Here is a 6,489-nt window from a genome sequence, read left to right as displayed (position 1 = left end):
AGAGAGAGAGAGAGAGAGAGAGAGAGAGAGAAAGCAAGACATCACCCCCCCAGGGGTATGGCCATGCCCCAATCCCTTCTCCTTCATTCTTCTCTTGGTATTTTGTGCATGCACGCACACGTGCCCGGTGTGAGTTTAAGCCACTGGGTCTGGGACGCAAACCACATTCGAGTACATGGGAGTCCAGTGACATAGCCATTACGCTAACTGCTGGTCCCTGCACATACTTCTTGAATCAACCCTAACCGTAGGTGGGGTTTATTCTGTTTATAGAACACCGACTGTGTATTAGGCATTAAAACAGACAGTTTATATGCAGTGCCTCATTTCACCTCTGCATTGAACCTATGAAAGTATTACAGTATTGTTACTATCCTAATTTTACACAAGAGAACATTATAATAACCAACACTCTCCTGGCATTTATTATGACCTAAATACTGCTCTAATGATTTACACACGTTGATTTACTTAATCTTCATGGTACATTGAAGATCTATATCATCTCCAATATACACAAGTATTATTATTATTATTCCCTCCCCCTATTTTTCAGATAAATTGCTCCATAGAGTTGTTAAACAACATGGCCAAAAGCATAGGAGTCTCTAGAGCTCGGATTTGAACCCAGAAATCCCATTTCCAGAATCTGTTTTAATCACTAAACATTCTAGGTTGTGAATTCAGAAACAGAGCTCGCACACATCTCAGGTCAGCAGCTATGCTTCTAGCTACCATGCTCCATTGCTTGTCCTTGCATGACTAGATGCTTTTCTGTATCAGCAGAGTGTTTCCAGAAGCAAGTTCAGGTTATATGCAGTAAACTGTAGGTACCCATGTGACCAATTTCCTCTTCCCACAATCCTATGCATGGTCCAGGTAAGAGGTAGAGACTATCTATTTGACCTCAGTTTTCTAGGTCTTCATATGGCTATGAACACATCTCCTGTACCCTAAGGCTATGGGCAGATGTGTCTTTGGTAGGACCCTCTTCCTGTATTAAATCCTGTTACACATTACTGAGATTCTGCCCCCAACCTCTCCTAACACCCTGAAACTGCCAAGATCAATACCTTCCTGAATCAAGTTCAAGTTTAACACCTTACTTGAAGTGAGCCAAAGGCGTATTTTCCACTTTGGTTATAATTTGATTAGCTAAATATTAACTGCGTACTGATTTTAGAACAGCCCTGGATTAGATGTTTTAAGAGCCCTATTCTCATAATATGTGAAGCTGACCATCCAAACAAGATTGTGCCCTTCATCATAGTCAACTGGACCCAGCCAGCATGGCACAGGCTCAGCAGTCACAGCATGGGAGACCCAGGCTTGAGTCCTGCTCCAAACTGAAGGCTAGGTGCATCGGGGTGCACCTGTAGTACCAGTGATTTGGGAGAGACTGAGGCAGTAGGATTGTGAAATCAAGGCTGACATGGACAACATAACAAAAAGCCTGTCTAAAAAACAACTGAATGGGGTCAGCAGGTGGCGTGGTGGTCAAAGCACTGGACACTCCCACAAGGCTAACCATGGTTCGAATCCCAGACCTGATGGCTTGCTTTCTCTCTCTTTTCCCCTCTGTCTCTCTCTCTAGTCAAATTAAAAACAAATGAATGAATAAATAAAAATTAAATTAAAAATTCTTTAAAAAAATCAACAAAAGCACAGCTGGGTGTGGTGATGTACAGTTGGAGCTCCAGCTGGGAGGCTGAGGCAGAAGGATTGTGACACAGAGAGACTCTGTCTTAAAAATAAAGCAAACAAAACAAACACAGTCAACTGAAATGATAAAGAGAGATTTTAAGAATGTTCAAAATACTGCATAATTCTTTTGGGGGACTATCTTAATATGTCTTATGAGACTATTCAATATACATATGTATTTTTTTTACATATTTTATAAATATATATTATAATATCCACACCTCATTTAAGATAGAAAAAATACTCTGGAAGAGAGTCATGCATGTTCTTAAGCAGATATGATTCCTTGTGCTTTGGGTCCATTTCTTGTTACCCTATCTGCACTGAAGTTATCTAAGGCAAGTCGATGCTAGTGTCTTAGTCAAACAACTTTAATCCTACAATGATTTTGATTCTTCAGTCCATCAGACCCACCTCCATCACTGTGCTACCCAGAAAACCAACGAAGTATCTGTGAACCGTAGCAAGTGGAATCTAGTTTTATTTCTTTGGAAAATGGTAGCAGGTAAAGTCCTGTAGACATTCATTCAGCCAATCAATCTTGACTGAGGACTTCTCCTTCTAGCCATGATAGACTAACGGAGCCTGGACTTGACTTCCCACTTACTGCCATCATTAGAAAATTGTACAGAATATATGAAACAACTATTTTAAAACATTGGGTAACCGGCATCTTAGGACCATGATTCTCTAAGAGGGGAAAGAACAAATGAGGAGAGTTGGGTGAATGACATGACTTTCTACCTCGTACCATTTTCAGATCCAAGCTGAGCATGGTAGATTTACTAATTTCAGGAGAAAGAGGTAAGATTTCAGAGAATCTAAGAAAGCTATCATTTGCAAGGCGACACACGAGAGAGAAGGGGTCTATTCAATACCCACCTGGGAAATTCTTAAAAAAAAAAACAAGTTCAAGAAGCATCAAACTGATCTACAGTTTGGCTGCTTTAAAAAAATGGGGGACCAGCAGGTGCACAGTAGTTAAGGTGTTGGACTCCCACATAGATGAACACAGATCAAGTCTCAGACCTGGAGGCTTGAAAATTATGCCTGGCACATGTACATGTGCACCCAAAACCACAGGAGAAGAATGGAAGAGCAGGGATTGTGACATGACCATCTTTCCCACCCTCACCCCCACTCCTCACCCCCAAAGGTGATTTCTCACTTTCCCTCTCACTGTCTCTCTCTGGCAGGTGTACATGTCCTATTACCAGAAAAAAAAAATCAACAATTTCAAAGGAAGACCATGAAATACAGACACATAACCATGTTACCTTTCTACTGTATAGCATCCAGGGACAATTTTAAAGCATGTAAAAAGCAGGAAAAAACTATGCAGTAAAAAACAGACTTTGGAATGATGGGTTATGGAATCAGTAGACATACACAATAAATGATCAAGGTAAATAGAACAGTGAAATAACCCCCATGGTCATATTACATTACATGGTAAAAGAGCTTGTGCAGATGTAATTAAAGTTATTAATTAATTGCTTTTAAGACAGGTTATCCACAGGCAAGTCCAATCTAATCACATTAGTCCAAACACAGAGACTGTTCTTTGTTGGTTACAAAAAAGAAAGTCCAAAAGATTTGAAGTATGAGAGGGATTTGACAAGAAGGCTCTCTTTTTCTAAGAAGAAGTCAACTATGTTGCAGGACCAGAGGGGGACCTAGGATCTGGCGGATCACTGAATGACAAGCTAATAAGAACATAGAGACATCAGCCCTACCATTGCAAAGAGCTGACCAGTAGCCTGGTTGAGCCTCTAGAGAAGAATACGGCCTGGTAGATACCTTGATTTCAGCCTTCTGAGAGCTGAAGGATAGATACTCAGCCATGCCTGTCTGCATTTCTAACCTACAGAACTGTGGGAAAAACGACTATCACTTTAAGACTCCAAATCTGTGATATAGAAATAAAAAAGTAAGGCAAAAAGCCAGTGTGAAAACTGTTTAAGAATTTGGGGAAAACATATATCTAATGAGGAGAGAAGTGGAAAATATTTGAAAAAGAACCAAATGAAATGTCTATATAAAAACCACAATATCTGAAATTCACTGCTCTGGGATCCAATTACACATTGTAAAAGAAAAGATCAATGAACTTAAAGACACACAGAACACTGATCAAAATAGATACTATATTGTTCCATGAAACAACACATTTCAAATTATTGAACTTATTCTGACAAGGATGGCATTAAATTAAAAATCAAAACAGAATGATACCTAGAAAAGTATCTAATCTTTAAAAATTAAATATGTAATTCAAAATAATCCATAACACAAACAAAATATATCTAGAGAAAAAAGAAAATATTTTTAAATGACTGATAACAAAAGCAGCCTGTCTAAATTTATGGAGTATAGCTAATGCAGGTCTTGGGGAGAGACGGATGGCAGAAATCCTTATGTTAGGAAAAATATATTTAAATTCAATCATCTAAATTGTGTATTAAAACTAGAAAAATAAAATAAACCTATTGTAAACAGAAAAAATAAAAACTATAGATCAATGAAATAGAAAAGGCGAACCAACAGTGAAAAATCAGTAATATGATTTTATGTCCAAAAAATGGATAAGCAAATGAAATGGGCAAACTTACTGAAAAATGTAAGTTACCAAAACTGACTAAAAAAGAAAAAATCTGAAAAGGTTTATGTCTCTTAAATTTACTTTTTGACTCTATATCTGCCTACTGTTGCTTCAGGCTGGCGGCGGGAATGAGAATTAAGTGTAAATGGGCAAGAGAGATCTCAATAGAGGGATAAAAATGTTCTCAACTAATTTATGGTCATGGTTGCACAACTTGGTAAAGTTAGCAAAATTGTTTAATTGTATACTTGACATAGATGGATGAATTTTATGCTAAGTAAAATATACTACAATAAGTGTAGAATAAGATAAATAATATATATTAAAATTTATTCATACAAAGAAAATTCCAACTCCAAGTGGATTTAATCAAACATTTCAGAAAAAAAAATCAGTCTTTCACAGACTCTAAAAATTTTAAAGAGGAGGAGCAAGGATGGAGAAAATTTCATTAAGCATATGGAAGTTAAGTATCTCTAATCTGAAAGTCAAAAATTCAAACTGCTTTAAAGTCCAAAACATTTTGAGCATCAACGTGACATCATAAAAGAAAAATCATTTACCTGATCTTATGTAATGAACTGCGGTCAAAATATGCCAATATGATATTTTTGTATAAAATTATCTCATATCTGTGTCAATAAGGTACATATGAAACATAAATGAATTTACACACACACATACAATAAAGAATAAATATATCCACCAAAGAATATATACCAATGGCAACAGACATGTACAAAACGGTGAACATTAGTAGTTATATGGGATAACTGAATTAAAATCACAGGAACATACCACTACCTATTAGAATAGCTGAAATAAATAAAGACTGACCATTTCCAAGTGTTGGCAAGGATATGGAAGAACTGGTACTTTTATATATTCTTTCTCTTTTGAATGTAAACTAGTATAACCACTTTAGAAAACACTTTATGGTTTTTGATAAGATTAAACACACACCACACAACTCAACATTTTCACTTCTAGTCAAAGAAATAAAAATGTATATTCACAAAGATTCCTATATGATTTTTATAGGAGAGTTCCAAATAACCATAAAATAGAAACAACCCAATTCCCTCAAAGGTATAAATACCTTGCAATATATGCATATAATGGGATCCTATGCAGATATAACAAAAGAATAAACTAATAATATACATAATATACAGATCTCAGAAATATTCCATTGAGTAAAAGAAGATAGATAAAAATGTTTGTGCCATAATACATCTTTTATATACAATTTTAGAAAAGTATTAGTGTATTATTAGAGCTAATTAGACTGTGAATAGGGGGTGGATTGAGTAAATAGGGAAATAGAATACCTCTGTAGAATTTTCTAGAATATCTTGAGCATCATAGTTGTTATTCTATGAAGTTTTACATTTATTTTACATTGGGTCATCAGGAAAGTCATGATATATTTTTGCGTAGAAAAACATGGAGAAATACGTCATGACTTTCCCAACAACCTTATATATAGTTGTGTGTTACTTTACAACAGGGCTATGCACTGAGAAATGAGTCATTAGGTGATTCGGTTGTTGTGGGAACAGTGTACTTACGTAAACCTAGATGGATATAGTTTGCTACATTTCTAGGCCATATGGTACAGCCCATATGCTCCTTATGGGATCACTGTTGTATGTGAAGTCCATCACTGATTGCAAAGTTATTATATGGCTCCTGATTGTATTTACAAGCTCATCAACCTGTATAATTAATCTGTGTGCATTTCAGTTTATCTAAATTGTACCTCAATGAAGTTGATAAAAAAGGCTAAAAAAAAAAAAAGCCATAATCTAGGTAAACTATTCAACTCCTCTTCTCTTGCACATTTTTTTTTCATATTTAAACGAAAGAAGTCTTTTTTCTGAGTTTTAACGTTTCATTTGGCAATCATTACATGCCATTATTCCTATACCTATTGATAAAATATAACTTATATAATGTCCGCTCGTGAATTTTTATACCTATATTTGTGTTGTTTCTTGTAAACTCCATTATCGTCTCATAAATCTAACAGTGATTAATATTATAACTAACACTCTGAAGAAGGCATTGATTAAAACAAAAATCTCTTTCCAACACAGATATCTGGTCTTCCTTAGGAAATTGGGATCATAAAATTAAGATCATGCCTGTCTTGCTCCTACTTCAGTGGACCTGAAGGAAAG

This window comes from Tupaia chinensis, unplaced genomic scaffold (assembly GCF_000334495.1).
Source record: "Tupaia chinensis unplaced genomic scaffold, TupChi_1.0 Scaffold000089_1, whole genome shotgun sequence".
NCBI lineage: Eukaryota > Metazoa > Chordata > Mammalia > Scandentia > Tupaiidae > Tupaia > Tupaia belangeri.
Note: the sequence above shows the minus strand (reverse complement) of the source record.